This window comes from Pan paniscus, chromosome 4 (genome assembly GCF_029289425.2).
Source record: "Pan paniscus chromosome 4, NHGRI_mPanPan1-v2.0_pri, whole genome shotgun sequence".
In the NCBI taxonomy this organism is placed as follows: domain Eukaryota; kingdom Metazoa; phylum Chordata; class Mammalia; order Primates; family Hominidae; genus Pan; species Pan paniscus.
In genome coordinates this window covers 115,877,747-115,895,734 of record NC_073253.2, presented here as the reverse complement: position 1 = coordinate 115,895,734, position 17,988 = coordinate 115,877,747, and the positions used below count along the sequence as shown (strand labels likewise).

At 36.0% G+C, this 17,988-nt stretch overlaps 1 protein-coding gene across 3 annotated transcripts in view; it reads right to left on the bottom strand.

Annotated features, from left to right (window-relative positions):
- Positions 1 to 17,988, bottom strand: part of PRR16 (proline rich 16) — a 326,938-nt gene that overhangs the window by 174,531 nt on the left and 134,419 nt on the right. The gene's annotated exons all lie outside the window — the stretch shown is intronic.

The window sequence follows — 17,988 nt, the reverse complement described above, 5'->3', positions numbered from 1 at the left end:
CTCATCATTCAATATTGTTTTTGTCTTGCAGCCCAATGAGTTATTAATATAGACATATTAGGACCAGCTCTAAGGACAGTCATCAGGAAGAGACAGTCAAGCATATCACAGAAACAGATATAAGCACGCAACTAATGTGGTAGTATAGAGTAGCCTCTGGAAATGAAGGCTATCCTCCAATATTTAAAGGGATACCTTGCATCAGGAAACCTAAGCTTGCTGAACAAAATGTGAATGGGCTGAGCCAACCTCAGGGAAACATACTCTGGGGTCATGGGAACTAAAGACTACACTAAATCTACATGACAAAGGAGGTATTAAAGCAGAGGCTAAGTGATCTCTTGATGTTGACACTATAAGGATTCTAAGTTCCAGAGGGCAGTTGGAGCTTGGCCTGTGAGGCTGCACTCAATTCAGAAATGCAAGATTGTTGCCGCCGGAATGTGTGGCCCCTCATTCCCACCTTACACTTTGGTAACATGCTCCCAAAACACTACAGTTTCTGCATTTGAGACTTGTTCAAACGAGGTATGAATAAAAGAGTAAGAACTTAAATCATCCAGCTTGCTCAATTACTGACTCATTCTTTGTTAGCTACTTGTAGAGCACTACGCTGTGTCAGTACTAGGAATGCAGAAATGAGTGAAAAAGTACTCTTCCTCAAGGAGCTCAAAAGAGTCAGTTTGGGGTGGGGGTTGAGAAAGGGCACGTTATTCTCAGCTTCTTGCTACTTCTTATGTTATTGACTTTCTTCATCAACAATAACTTGAATATTTAGTAAAGAAAAGCAAAATTATACATTTGAATAAGCTCAAGGAGTTTAACTTCATCATTCATCCACACATGAATATAGTCAATAAACTCTCACTGGGCACTAAGTATGTGTTAGGAACCCTCCTGGTTACTGGGAACGTGACAATGAATAAAACGCCCAGAATTCTCACCCACATATTAATTATATACACATGGATGACAGAAAACACTTCTGTTAAATTATAACTAAATTATAACATTTCACTGCAAAATACTAACTAAAAATAATAATCTAATGAATAGAGTATGCAGGCATTATTTAATTATCATACAGTATTAATTTTATGGTTAAAACATTTAACAAGACCAACAATCAAAAACAAAAACTGTCAAATTTTCTAATCATATTTCACTTTAAATCTACAACGAATACTCCTGACATTATTAAAAAAATTAGACATTCATAAAATTATAATGCTGAAGCAGAAAAGCAAAAAATGGCAAACACTATTTTCTCTATTTTAATACTTCAGAAGGAAATTACATATCTCTGTATCCACCTCCACTCTCCCAAAAAAAAAAATTATCAAAAAAAAAAAAAAAAAAAGAAAAGAAAGAAAAAGAAATCCATAGAAAGTGGCCTAAGGGCCTATAGAAGAGAATATAGATTTTCCTCTTGAACTGTGTTCTTCATATCGAGACACTAAAGAATGGTGGTAGAAGTGTGGTTTCTATAATCAGACTCATTAGCTATGTAATCCCAGGCAAGGTACTTGGGGGCTATTTCTCTGTACTTCTGTTTCCTTATCTTAGAAAAGAGGGCTAAAAAATGTACTAGCTTCATAGGGTTAATGTGAGAGTTAACTAAGTTAATATATGGAAAGAATTTCACACTTTTAAAAGCACATAAGTGCTTACAAATGTTTGCTATTTTTTTTCTGTTATACAGTCAACAGAATAGGGAAGTAACAATGCATGTCAGAATCTTTACTGACAGAGGTTCTCAGAGCACTTGAATGAAGAATTCTGAACCAAGAACTTGGGCTTTGTAATTAATCTTCAGTGTCAGATAGTCTCCGGGCAATACAGCAGCAGAGCAAGCTGCTATAGCTGGTGCCTATATGTTCCTCCTCATGGCAAAGTGAAAGAGCCAAATTCTGCATGTACTGCCAGAATCCCCCAGCTTCATAATTGCCACTACTTTTTCCATTTTGACAGTATAGATTCTGTTCTGCTGGTTGGCTGAGATTGTCTGGCTATGCACAGTGGAAAAACTATTACCAAATCATTCCAGCCATAACTTGTGAACTTATTCAGCAATAGAACATTCCTGCCAACTACAAGCTGAACAATTCCTTCTTTTGTTCCTCTCATGTATTTTAGACACAGTCTCAGACAAGGCTAATCAAACCAAAGTGGAAAAGGCTTGAAAATTATCTGGTGAATGTTTGAAGCAAATCATTAAAGTGTTTTCAATTATCCAAAGTATGATGATCCATACTACAAGGAAAATGTCTAAAGTTTAGGCTTGGCATTGGCCATTGGAAAATAACAGAAAATGATTTGAATTTGTTGGAGGGGAGTGTACCAAACCTGAATTCATGACAAATGTGCATTTACATTTTTGGCCTGTGCAGAATTAATCAACATCCCAAATCTGTTTTAAAAACTCCACCCTAAGCATTTGCTTATTCTTCCAATAAGAAGATACAAAAAAGCCCACAGTATGAGAACATAACTTGAGTAGGTTTTTGAGGAATCATGATAGGTTTTACACTCAACTTGCCACATTTCCTTGTTTCCTTTATGCTCAATGACATATATTTTTAAAACATGTCTCACGTGCAGGGTCACAGTTTGATTACAGAAGAAAAACATGTATCTGTATTAAGCCATCAGATTTATCTGGAGATCAAACAAACACCCATAAACTACAAGCTGCAAATACTTACCAATTGAATCTGTGTGTGTGAAAATGCTTTACTAAGGAAAGCTCTGTTCAAATGCTAATCATTATCCAACTGACTACATTAAAAGTTCCTTCAGGGAATTAATAACCTCTTACTCATCTTTATAACACCATCCTCTGAGAATCAAAGGAAATTTGTTTATTGCCTAAACACAACTAAAGCTCAGCTCTTAGGCTAAACAGCAGAGGGCTATTGGATTCTCAGTCCAGATTTCTTAAAGGAGCCATATATGCCTGGATATAAAAAATTGAAATGCAAGGTTCAGTCTCATTATTAGTGGCCATTATCTAAACGATGTGTTAGTGCCTTAAAGGAAAAGTATTTTAAAAGTATTAGAATATAAGTATGCTGTTGAAATTGCATAGAAGACCCAAGAAAAGCCTACAATACAAATGCTTAAAACTGGATTTAATTATATAATAGATCATATATGTAAACCAATCATATGAATTAAATAAAATACTAAAAATTTTTATTATGTTCTATTTTTTCCCAAATGGAAGCCTACATATAAGTTATTTGATAATGTTTTTGTGGGGTTTAAGACATGAATCTTAGTAATATGCTTAAGTAATTATTGAAAAATACAGAGCTTGACTTTCTATAATAATACATAATAAGATTTTTAAAAATGTAAACAGAAAAAAAAATAAATTATGAAGCTTTAAATTTTATTTCCACTGAAGTTACCAAAAAAGCAATGATAAAATATGATATAAAATCTAGTATTTCTTTTTTATAAAATACCAATTCTGGTTTGAATTATGTATTCTATGAATATTCAGAAAATCAGCAGTTAAATAACAAACACAACCCTTGTTTTAAAATTCACGCTTAATTGCTAGGTTTCCTTCATTTTACTTGACATTATAGCCATGTTCCATGTGTAAACTCATGGGCAAATATTTGCATTATAAGTTTTTTCAATTTCTGCTGAACTGCCAACTGTATGCTTTGCTCATAATCTTTAAAACATATACCTCATGCTTATTTGTCTTTGCCCAATAAGTGTTTGAGTTACAGAAAATAGCACAGAGTGACTTCTTTATTAATCCATCACATTAGCAAAATAAAAATGTGAGTTTTCAGGATTAAAATATGATCATCCCATTTGAGTGCCCAGTCTCAAGGGAATACATGCATTAATACTCAAATTAAGAATTTTATGATTTGTGCAAGTAATATTATATACATATTTCACTAAATAATGCAATAAAAAAGAATTACATTTATTAGCATTTTAGAATACAAACTAGTATATCTGCAAAAAGAATCAAATCAAATAATATGTATGTGTATTAGTCTGTTTTCATGCTGCCGGTAAAGACATACCTGAGACTGGAAAGAAAAAGAGGTTTAATTGGACTTATAGTTCTACATGGCTGGGGAGGCCTCAGAATCATGGCAGGACCCAAAAGACACTTCTTACATGGTGGTGGCAAGAGAAAATGAGGAAGAAGCAAAAGTAGAAGCGCCTAATAAACCCTTCAGATATCGTAATACTTATTCACCGTCACGAGAATAGCATGGGAAAGACTGGCCCCCATGATTCAATTACCTTCCCCTGTCCCTCCCACAACATGGGGGAATTCTGGGAGATACAATTCAAGTTGAGATTTGGTGGGCAGAACACAGCTAAACCATATCATTCCACCCCTGGCCCCTCCAAATCTCATGTCCTCACATTTCAAAACCAATCATGCCTTCCCAACAGTCCACCAAAGTCTTAACTCATTTCAGCATTAACCCAAAAGTCCACAGTTCCAAGTTTCACCTGAGACAAGGCAATTCTCTTCTACCTATGAGCCTGTAAAATCAAAAGCAAGCTAGAAACAATGTTTCTTCCTAGAAACAGTGGAGGTACAGGTATTGGGTAAATACAGCCATTCTAAATGGGAGAGATTGGCCAAAACAAAGGGGTTACAGGGCTGTGCAAGTTTGAAATCCAGCGGGGCAAATTTTAAAGCCCCAAAATGATCTCCTTTGACTCCAGATCTCACATCGAGGTCACACTGATGCAAGAGGTGGGTTCCCATGGTCTTGGGCAGCTCCGCCCCCATGGCTGTGCAGGGTACAGCCTCCCTCTTGGCTGCTCTCACCAGCTGGTATGGAGTGTCTGTGGCTTTTCCAGGTGCACAGTGCAAGCTGTCGGTAGAGCTACCATTCTGGGGTCTGGAGAATGGTGGCCCTCTTCTCACAGCTCCACTAGGCATTGCCCCAGTAGGGACTCTGTGTGGGGGGCTCCAACCCCACATTTTCCTTCTGCACTGCCCTAGCAGAGGTTCTCCATGTGGGCCCCACCCCTGCAGCAAACTTTTGCCTGGGCAACCAGACATTCCTGTACATCTTCTGAAATCTAGGCAGAGGTTCCTAAACCCCAATTCTTGACTTCTGTGTACTTGCAGGCTCAACACCACATGGAAGCTGCCAAGGCTTGGGGTTTCCACCCTCTGAAGCCACAGTTTGAGCTTTACATTGGCCCCTTTCAACCAAGGCTGGCACGGCTGGTACACAGGGCACCAAGTCCCTAGGCTGCACACAGCATGGGGACCCAGGGCCCAGCCTACAAAACCACTTTTTCCATCTGGGCCTCTGGGCCTGTGATGGCAAGGGCTGCCGTGAAGGTCTCTGACATAGCCTGGAGACGTTTTCCCCATGGTCTTGGGGATTAACATTAGGCTCCTTGTTACTTATGCAGATTTCTGCAGCTGGCTTGAATTTCTGCCCAGAAAATGTGATTTTCTTTTCCATCACATAGTCAGGCTGCAAATTGTCTAAACTTTAATGCTCTGCTTCCCTTATAAAACTGAATGCTTTTAACAGCACCCAAGTCGCCACTTGCACACTTTGCTTCTTAGAAATTTCTTCTGCCAGATACCCTAAATCATCTCTCTCAAGGTCAAAGTTCCACAAATCTCTAGGGCAGGGGCAAAACACCACCAGTCTTTTTGCTAAAACGTAACAAGAGCCACCTTTATTCCAGTTCTCAGCAAGTTTCTCATCTCCATCTGAGACCACCTCAGCCTGAATTTTGTTGTCCATATCGCTATCAGCATTTTGGGCAAAGTCATTCAACAAATCTCTAGGAAGTTCCAAACTTTCCCACGTTTTCCTGTCTTCTTCTGAGTCCTCCAAACTGTTCCAACCTCTCTGCCTGTTACCTAGTTCCAAAGTCACTTCCACAATTTCAGGTATATTTTCAGTAATGCCCCACTCTACTGGTACCAATTTACTGTGTTAGTCTGTTTTTATGCTACTGATAAAGACATAGCCAACACTGGGAAGAAAAAGAGGTATAATTGGACTTATAGTTCCACATATCTGGGGAGGCCTCAGAATCATGGTGGGAGGTGAAGGGCACTTCTTACATGGCAGTGGCAAGAGAAAATGAGGAATAAGCAAAAGCAGAAACCCCTGATAAACCTATTAGATCTCGTGAGACTTATTCACTATCATGAGAGTAGCATGGGAAAGACTGGCCCCCATGATTCAATTACCTCCCCTGGGTCCCTCCCACAACACGGGAAAATTCTGAGACATGTAATTCAAGTTGAGATATGGGTGGGGACATAGCCAAACCATATCAGTATGTATTGAAACTAATTTTAGCTTTAAGTTTTATTTATTTTAAATAAATATTTATTATTTAATAAATACACTTTATTAAATTAATATAATTTAATAAATTATATTAATTTAAGTATAATTTAAATTAATATTGCCTGAAAACTAAAAACCCATGTTGTGACATTAGGCATTGAGTCTAAATAAAGAAAGAGTGCAGTATTGATAGAGAATATTTTCAGGCAGTATTTAATTTTGGACCAGTTATTTCTGTAGAGCAAGAGAATTTATTCAACTGGCACTAGCAAACAGATGAAGAGCAATGGAGGATACTTCCCTCCACCGAAAAGGAAATGAAATGCTTTTGCACCTGCCTCTTCAGGATAACGGTATAGGTGCTAAATGGGCCCGTGAAGGGTGCCACACATAACTGGGATTAGACTGTGGCAGGACTGCCTGGAGATAAACGTCCTTATTTATGAAATGTAGGCAGAGCAGGAAGATAAGCCTCAAAACCAAAGAGACTAGCACTTCAGGAGGTGCCTGAGAATTTGGAAAGCTAAGTGTGGTGCAAAAAGTAATTCTGGGACCATGGGAACAGAACTGACATTGTGGCTGCTTTCCTTGAAGTTTAGACTATTATTATTCCAGAAACAGTCCAGAGAAATGGGAAAGAAAATGGAGTAACAATTTCCAGACAGTAAAAATGACATGTTTATTTTTCTTTTCTGTCTTTTCATTGCATGAGTAATGTAGGTTATATGCAAGTATCACTCACACATATCAAATTCTCAAAATAACATGTTTTAAAAATGTGTGAGTGTTTCAGATTTCACCTAAAGAAGAAAATAATTCAATAAGATAGCCATTATTTTACTTTAATATTACTTAGAAACTCTTCATTGTTGAAAATCTTAGCTAAATGGCTCTTCATCTTGAGATCATTTCTGTTTCTATAATAATTTGGCAATGATCTCAAAACAATTTGAAAAGCTAAGTAAACAACTCAATAAAGAATATTCCTTTTTAAAAAAATTTTTTTTTAGAAAGTAGGTTAGAGCTAACCAGGGGCTCTAGGGAGACAGAAGTGGGGAGTCCTTATTTATTGATTATGGAGTTTTTGTCTGGGGTGATAAAAATTGTTTGGAAATAGATAATGATGATGGTTGCACAGCATTGTAAATGTAAACGATGCCACTGAATGGTACATTTAAAAATGAATAAAATGTCAAATTTTACTTATATATATCTAACCACAATTTTTAAAAATTAATAATGCAATATGCCAAAAACAATTGAATTGTACAAATAAGTGAATTGCAGGGTATGTGGGGGTATATCTGAATAAAGTTGTTGGAAAAAAAAGAATATCTCTTCTTATGAAATAAAAGAAAATGTTTTTAGAAGATGTGGTCATTTTAGGATGAATAATCAGCTCTCTTTTGAATACGAAGAGTTTCAAGGATTAATTTTCTTAACAGAATACCAAGACCATCAGGAGAAACCCTCTTTGGGACACCTTTCTGATTCTGAAAGAAGTATAAAGGAAATGAAGACCGAAGTATAAAGGAAATGAAGACCGAAGTATAAAGGAAATGAAGACCTCAGTTTATATTCCAGAAATCCACCAGAAATAGGTTAATCCCAGCTTATTTTCGAAGGTCAAAATACAAATAGGACCTGGATCATGGCAGGAATTTGAAAAAGCAATGAGAGATGAAACACCGTCTAGGGGGTTAACCAGATCTGATGATTGCTGCAATACACTTTTTAAAAGAAAAATAATTCTATAATTGAAAATAAGTTAGAAAAAAATCTAGCCTAATAGAAAAATTCCTGTTATGAATAGATTTAAATCATTTATTTGGTATATTAAGTCACAAATAAGAACTCTAGCCTTTTTTTCTAACTGCTAAAATAGTTGCAACATTTGGACTGTTAAGCAGTAAATAAGTAATCATCTTGTGAACATGTCTATATTTTTGTCTTTATTTTTGCATTAGTTGGATAGTTTTGCATTATTCACTTCTGCCTCTTATGTTGAAAACTAATGTAATCAAATTAAATTCTGAATACCAGTGCTGGTTTCAACATTCCTACATAGGAAGAGCTCAGGGGCATCAATCTGCTCAGAGACCTAGTCTAATAAATCTGTTTTACATAAGTAGCACACTCTTTTTACTTCAAGCCTAAGCTCATTTTAAAAGGCCAAGAGCAATGAAAAAAATGGATATTATGCAGGGAAGGCAAAATTTTACTCCATTCTTGTGCTATCAGAAACCTCTGGATTTCACTTCTTATAAACCAAGATTCAAAACTAAGTGCTGGGTATATTATCAGGAAACAAAAGGAAAGGGCTTCCACCAAAATATGCTCCCCTCTTCCTGTGACCTTAAGATGCTGAAGCTCAAGAACATGTAGCCAAATTATTTCCATTGCCTGCATGCCTGTGACTCCAGCATCACAACTCCTAGATTTGATATCTACTGGATGGATAAATTGGAGAAAGTCGTGATTCAAAGATATAAAAGAGTAGAACTCTACATATAAGGTTTGCTACTATTGACTTATTTGTTTATTTACAAGGGGAGATTAAAAAAAAAGAAGGGTGAGAATGTCTTAGAATGTGTCAGGTATATAAGATTCATCTTGTTTTATCAAAAATGAGTTTACCAGAATTGAAACACTCACACAAACACACATGGTTATCACCTCTAGGAAAACAAAAGCACCACCACCACAAACAACCCTAATGATAAGATTTTTTTTTCAAGTTAGTAAAAATCTTTCTTAGTATGCTTTGGGAAGTGGAGAAGCTCTGGTAGGAAATTGCTATCCTTGTGAAGCAGATGGTAGAAAAGATTTTGAAACCAAGATCAACCATGGAAATGATTACAAGACTCTAATGAAGCATAGATCAAGGGTCCCTACTGCAGCATCCATATTCACAGCACAACTCTGGGAGCCAACTCCATCTGCACCCATGAATCTCTGTAATTCTCAAATTAAATCTTCTTTATATAGTAAAATATCTTCAAAGAAACTATTTATCTCCAAAAGAGAAAAACATAAAAAGTTTGTTTTAGTTTCTTCCATTTACAGCTGACAAGATAAAAATAGTTATCATATTTCACATCATATCATTGAATGTGAAACAGAGTATATAAAAAACAAACACTAAGATCTCTTTACTTTTCAGTAAAAGGTGAAAAAAGACAGCCTCTCTTTGAAAAAGAAATCTAAGATACATATTCTACATCTGCCTACATGAACAATGTTGTTTTAAATTATGGGTACATTTTACTGTCTCAAATAGTTTATTGAAACAATTGAATTGGGAACCACTATTTATAGGTTTCAATGAGGCGATTACAAAAAAAATTCACTGATACTTAAAATTTCTACATGCAACAATCTAATAGAATAAAATGATCTTTTCCAAATGGATCCAAAAAGCACTGCCCATGTTTTGGAAATTATTTGGATCTTTGCATTGTTAAATGCCTATAGCCAATAATACATAATATTAGGTAAGGGAAACAGTATGGCATACCCCAATTTTTTTTTTTAAGACAGGGTCTTGCTCTGTCTCCCAGGCTGGAATACAGTGGTGATCATAGCTCACTGTAGCCTTGTGTTTCGCAGCCCAAGTGATCCTACCACCTCAGCCTGCTGAGTAGCTGGTGCCACAGGCATATTCTACCATGCTTGACTGATTTCTTTTTTCATTTTCTGCAGAGATGAGGTCTCACTATGTTGCCCAAGTTTGACTCTAACTCCTGGTCTCAAGTAATTCTCCCATCTTGGCCTCTCAACATGCTGGGATTATAGGCAAGAACCACTGCACTCAGCTGGTTTATCACATTTGTCCTAAGAGCATCAACTGATGACCAAAGTGACTTTAGGTGATTAATGAAAAAAATCATTAATAATTATGTATTTATTTTAATATTACTTAGAAAAACATAACTAGTTTACCAAACCAGTAATAAAAAATTTCATTTTCAAAGAAATATATTTAAAAGTCAATATAAAGAAGTAATTAAAAATGCAGGTGATAAATCAATGTGATTAAAAAATACATATTTGAAATATAAATGACTAATGTGTGGGAAATTTCTTTTATATAAGTCAGATAGTCAAAAAGCAATATAACTGGATGCCTACTGCTCTGTCTCCTCAGCTCTGGGAGTCCTGAGGAGGCTCCATTACAGCCTCTGTTGCCCTGTTACCTGTAGGTACTGGGAGATATGTAGAAAGGATGCTGGCACATCCTGGAAACCAGAAAATGGCATTATGTCAAGACTTAACAACTCTGAAGTTTCTTTGAAGTCCTACCCTTGCCAGCACACACGTGCCCATGGCTGTCCCACCATCAGGCAGCATGCACATGCCCCACTGCCACACCAACACAAATGCACCCACAACTGCCCCACCACTGTTCACTCACCTTCATCCCCCCTGCCTCTGTTGGTGTGCACTTGCCCACAGCCCCCTGAACACAACATACTGCCTGGCTGGAGTGCTTTTGCTGGCAGCCCCATTGGAGTGTTGTTGCCAACGGACTGTGAATGCATGGCCCCCTACTAAGTGCAGCAGGTGCTTGACCTCCAGGGACCAGAAAACAAAGCTACATTCCTGGTCCTAGCCTGCCAGGGTAAGAGCATGCAGCCCAGGAGTGCTGAGCTGAGCCTTGGCCCTGGAAAGCATACAGAAATGAAGCAATAAACTAAACCCAACTGATATCACAATCAAACCCTAAAGGGCATCAAAGAATATAAAAGCCAAAAGCCCCATCCAAAAAACTTCAAAGATTAAATGTAGATCAGTCCACACAGATGGGAAGGAGTCAGCATAATGATTCTGACAACTCTAAAATCCAGAGTATCTTCTAACCTCCACGTGACTACACTAGCTGTGCAGCAATGATTCTTAACCAGATGGAAATGGCTGAAATGGCAACACAGAATTCACAATCTAGATGTCAAGGAAGCTCAACAAGATACAGGACAAAGTTTAAACCCAATCAAAGGAAATCAGTAAAACAATTCAAGCATTGAAAGACAACATAGACATTTTAAGAAAGAACCAAACTGAACTTGTGGAAATAAAAATTTCACTATAGGAATTTAATAATGCAATTTGAAGCATTAATATACTAGGCTGAGGAAAGAATCTCAAAGACTTCTACGAATCAACTCAAGTAGAAAAAAATAAAAATTTTTTGAAATGAACAAACCTCCAAGAAATACAGGATTATCTGAAGAGACTACACCTATAACTGATTGGGATTCCTGAAAGAGATGGAGAAACAGCAAGCAAATTGGAAATCATATTTGAGAATACTGTCCACAAAACCACAAAAATTTCCCTAACCTTGTTAGACAGGCTGACGTGCAAATTCAGGAATTTCAGAGAATGCCTGTAAGACACTACACAAGACAACCATTCCAATGCATATAGTCATCAGATTGTCCAAGGTCAATGTGAACAACAACAACAAAAATCTTAAAGGCAGCGAAAGAGAAGGGACAGGTTATATACAAAGGTAATGTCATCAGTCTAACAGTGAATTTTTCAGGAGAAACCTTACTAGCTAGAAGAGATTGGGAGCCTATATTCAGCATCCTTAACAAAAAGCATTCCAACAAAGAATTTCATATCCACCCAAACTAAGCTACAAAAGTGAAGGGGAAATAAAATCCATTTCAGACAAGTAAATGCTAAGGTAATTGTTTACAACCAGATCTGCCTTACAAGAGGTCCTGAAGGGAGAGTTAAACACAGAAACTTCCGCCACAAAAACATATTTAAGTACATACCCCACTGACACTATAAAGCAACTATACAATCAAGGCTACATAATAACCAACTTACAACATGATGACAGGTTCAAATCCTCACATACCAATATTGAACTTGAATGGAAATGGACTAAAAACTCCACTCAGAAGGCATCAAGTGGCAAGAGAAGGATCTATCAAGCAAATGGAAAACAAAAAGGACAGGGGTTGCTATTCCTGTTTCAGACAAAACAAACTACATCGTCAATGATAAAAAAGGACAAGGAAGGATATTACATAATAATAAAGGGTTCAATTCAAAAAGAAGACTTACATATCCTAGAAATATATGCTCCCAACACAGGAGTACCTAGACTCATGAAACAAGTTCTTAGAGACCTACAGAGAATTAGATAACCACAAAATAACCATGGGAGACTTCAAACTCCACTGACGGTGTTAGACAAATCATGGAAGCAAAAAATTAAAAAAAAAATGTTTGGGACCTAAACTCAGTATTTGAACAAATGGACCTAACAGACATCTACAGAATACTACACCCAACAACAACAGATTATACATTCTTCTTATCTTCAGATGGCATATACTCTAAGATTGACCACACACTCAGCCACAAAGCAATTCTCCACACATTCAAAAAAACCAAAATCATCCCAAGAACACTCTTAGACTACAGCACAATAAAAACAGAAATCAATAGCAATAATATCTCTCAAAACAATATAATTACATTGAAATTAAACAACCTGCTCCTGAACTACTTTTGTGAAAAAAAGTAATTAAGACAGAAATAAAAATTATTTGAAACTAATTAAAACAAAGATGCAACATACCAGAGTCTCTGGTACACAGCTAAAGCAGTGTTATGAGGAAAGTATATTGTACTAAATCCCTACATTAAGAAGTTAGAAAGTTATCAAGTTAACCTAACATCACACCTAGAGGAACTAGAAAAACAAGAGCAAACCAACCCAAAAGCAAGCAGAAGTAAAGAAATCACAAAAATCAGATCTGAAATGAATAAAATTGAGACAAGAATATCCACATAACAGATCAATGAAACCAAATGTTGGTTCTTCAAAAGAATAAGCGTGATTGATAGACTGCTAGCTAGGATGATAAAGAAAGAGAGAAGATTCAAACAAACATAATCAGAAATGGCAAAGGTGACATTAACACTAATCCCTCAGAAACATAAAAAGCCATCAGAGACTAATATGAACACCTCAATGCAGACAAGCTGGAAAATCTAGAAGAAATGGACAAATTTCTATAAACATACAACCTTCCAAGATTAAAACAGGAACAAACTCATATCTTGAACAGACTAATTACGAGTTCCAAATTGCATGTGTAATACAAAACCTACCAACCAGGAAATGTCCTGGGCCAAACAAATTCACAGAAAATTCTACCAGACAGGCAAGGAAGAGCTGGTTCCAACTATACTGAAATTATTCCAAAAAATCAAAGAGAAGGAACTCCTCCCCACCTCATTCTATGAAGCCATTATCATTCTGATACTAAAACCTGGCAGAGACACAACAAAAAAGGAAACTGCAGGCCAATATTCCTAATGAACATAGATGCAAACATCCTCAACAAAGTACTAGCAAACTCACCGCAACAGCACATCAAAAAGCTAATCCACCATGATTAAGTAGGCTTTATCCCTGAGATGCGATGATGGTTTGAAACATGAAAATCAGTAAATGTAACTCATCACACAAACAGAACTAAAAATATAAACCACATAATCAACTGAATAGACTCAGATATGGCATTCATAAAATTTGACACCCATGCATGTTTAAAACCCTCAACAAATTAGGCATCGAAGGAACATACCTTTGATGATAGTAAGAGTCACCTATGACAAACCCAAAGCCAACATCATAATCAATGGGCAAAAGCTGAAGCATTTTTCTTGAAAACCAGCACAAGACAAGAATGCCACTCTCATCACTCCTATTCAGCATAATACAGGAAGGCCTAGCCAGAGCCATCAGACAAGAGAAAGAAATAAATGGCTTTCAAATAGGAAAAGAGGAAGTCAAACTATCTCTCTTTGCTAATGATATAATTCTATACCTAGAAAATCCTAAAGACTCTGCCAAAAGGCTACTGGAACTGATAAACAACTTCAGTAAAGATTCCTAATACAAAATCAATGTACAAAAAAATCAGTAGTATTTCTACACACTAATAACATTCAAGCTGAGAGCCAAATCAAGAAGGCAATCCCATTTACAATAGCCATGAAAAGAATAAAATACTGAGGAATATAACTAACCAGGGAAGTGAAAGATCTGTACTACAAGAATTGCAAAACACTAGTAAAAGAATCAGAGATGATAACAAACAAATGGAAAAACATTCCACGGTCATGAATAGAAAGAATCAATATTGTTAAAAGAAACATATTACTCAATGTAAATTTACAGATTCAATGTTATTCCAATCAAAATACCAACATCATTTTTCACAGAATTAGTAAAAACTATTAGAAAATTCATATTAAACCAAAAAAGAGCCCAGGGAAACCAAATCAATCCTAAGCAAAAAGCACCAGGCTGGGCCATCACACTACCTGACTTTGAACTATATTACAAGGCTACAGTAACTAAAACAGCACGGTACAGGTACAAAAACAAACACATAGATAAATGGACCAGGTTACAGAACCCAGAAATAAAGCCACTCATCTATAACCATCTGACCTTTGACAAAGGTGACAACAACAAGCAATGAGGAATGAACTCCCTATTCAACAAATGGTGCTGGGGTAACTGGCTAGTCATATGTGGAAGACTGAAACTGGACCCCTTCCTTACACCATTAAAAAAATCAACTTAAAATGTATTAAAAACTTAAATGTAAGGCCTCACACTATAAAAATTCTAGAAGAAAACCTAGGAAACACCATGGTAAACACAGGACTTGGCAAAGATTTCATGAGAAAGAATCCAAAAACATTTGCAACAAAAACAAAAATTAGTAAGTGGGACTTAATGAAACTAAAGAAACTCTGCACAGCAAAGAAACTATCAACAGAGTAAACAGTCAACGCATAGAATAGAAAAAATATTTTCGAACTATGCATCTGACAAAGGTCTAATAATCAATATCTATAAGAAATTTCAACAAATTAAGCAAAACAAACACCATTAAGAAAATAGGCAAAGGACATGAAGAGACATTTCTCAAAAGAAGACATACACAAGGCCAACAAGCATATAAAAAAGTTCAATATCACTGATCATCAGAGAAAAGCAAATCAAAACCACAAGAAAGCATCATCTCCCACCACTCAGAAGGGCTGTTATTAAAAAGTCAAAAAATAATAGATGTTGGCATGGTTGTGAAGAAGAGGGAATGCTTATACGCGTTGGCAGGAAAGTAAAATTAGTTCCGCCACTGTGGAAAGCAGTTTGGAGATTTCTCAAAGAACATAAAACAGAATTACCATTTGACCCAGCAATCCCATTATGGGGTATATATTGAAAGGAATATAAATAACTCTACCAAAAAGACCTATGCAGTTGTATATGCATTGCAGCTCTATTCACAATAGAAAAGTCATGGAATCAACCTACATGCTCATTAATGGTGGGCTGGATAAAGAAAATGTGGTACATATAAACTATACAATATAACACAGCCATAAAAAACAAAATCATGACCTCTGATGCAACACGGATGCAAGCTGGAGGCCATTATCCTAAGCAAATTAACACAGGAACAGAAAACCAAATACTTCATGTTCTCACTCGTAAGTGCAAGCTAAACATTGGGCTTACATGGACATAAAGATGGGAACAGTAGACACTGAGACTACTTGCAAAGAGAGGGTAAGAATAGGATGTGGGCCAGAAAACTACCTATAAGGCACCAGGCTCACTATCCGGGTGATGAAATAATTTGTACATCAAACCCCAGAAACACATAATTTTCCCTTATAAAAAACCTCCATATTTACCCCCTGAACCTACAATAAAAGTTGAAAGAGAAATTATAAAATTAAATAAAATCATTGGGAAAAAAAGAACTATATCATTAGACATTAGTCTTAGCCCTGCTACCTCTTACCTGCTGCTCTTAGCAGGTCTCATATTCTCTATTCAGTTTGCAAATTTCTGAACTATTAAAATAATCCCAATTATCATTATGGGTTGTTGGAGCAATAAATAAAGGACAAAACTAAAAACACCTTGAGAAAGTTTTTAAAATATGAGAAGGTATACATATTGTATCAGTTTAAAGTCTTTGGGGTTAAACAAAAAAGATAAGTCAAAGGGGCTTAAACAAAAAAGGAGACATTCTAGTCAAATTGGCATAGAATGGCATGTCTTAGTACAACCCATTCTCCTACAAACATAGTAGATAATATGATTGATAAAACATAAACAGAAAAAAAAATTAAACAAAAATGGAGCTGGGCTACAAAACGAAGAGCATTTCCCTGAAATGGAATCATAACAGAAAAGATAATTGATGAGCCGAACTTAATCAGAAGTGTTATGCTTCAGAAGTGCACCTAGATGTACATAAAACTCTGGAATTTTTAAACAGAAACTTAAAGGGCTTAAAACTATACAGAGGATTTGAGTCATTCACAGGTGAAGGCTGAAGAAAATCTGTTGCAAACCTTGACATGAATTTTATATGGTCCTGTGGGCATAGGGTTAGAGAATATCAGGAGCTCCTTACAAACCAGAAAGAGGAAATTGACCCATCTACCTAAGATCTGAGTCACTGGTTGGACTATGTCAGCAATAATACATGGGGAAAGACTTGGTTCTAAACTGAAAGACGCTGGGCTAGAGGCCAGGTCAAGGCAACCACTAACCACTAGATGGGGAAAGGTAAACAGTGAGTGAGAAAAACACAAGCAAAAATAAACTCAGAAAACGATAATACATGTTAAGAAATTGAATGCTAATCTAGGCAACAAAATCAGTAAGTGAAACAAAAAGTCACTCCAAGTAAAGATGTTTTAGAATACTGTGACAAAAACTTGAAAATAAGCATATTTATGTTTTAAGAGATCTAGGAATACAAACTGTCTCAGAGGAGAGGTCAATAAATTTTTAAACAAATAAGAGGTTAAAAAGTGTTAATGTTTTCTGTCTCCTTAAAGAAGGGGAAGGAACCAGTGAGTAAATATAAATTTAATTGAAAGAATTAATATTTCAGTAACTATATTCAAAATTTAAAGAAATCCATCACAGTAATAGAAATTTTTTCTTTAGGGAGAATGCAAAATTTATAAGTTTAGACTCAAATATTTTACATGGTTACATTTTTATGTACGACTTATGCAATGGTTTTGAATTTAAAGCTGGGGTAGGAAGGAAGGAATCAGCCCACATGGCTTCCAAATTACAATAGGAAAAAGCATAGCATAGAAAGTTTTATCTGTCAACCAGAAGGCAAGAGAGAAAGAAAAAAATCAGAAAAAAAGCAGCAAAGCAAGACAATAATAGGCAGAATGCACAAAATATAATCATAGTAATGAGACTAAACATATTACAAGAACAGCAAGTTTGAACAAAAAATCCCATGAAATATATTCTCAGACTTTCCAAAAAGCTACACTCTGATTTTAAAGGCAAACCTATAATATAAAGAAATTAAGATTAATTAAAAAGATGAACAAAAAATTCTAACAAAGTAAGCTAACTTAATTACATTAATACCAAATTAAATTGATTTTAAAGCCAAAAGCATTCATAAGAATAAAGAAGACTGCTGGGTATTGGATAAAAAAATGTGGCATATAAACACCATGGAATACTACACAGCCATAAAAAGATTGAAATCATGTCTTTTGCAGCAACATTGATGCTGCTGGATGCCATTATCCTAAGTCAGCTAACACAAACGGAAAACCAAAT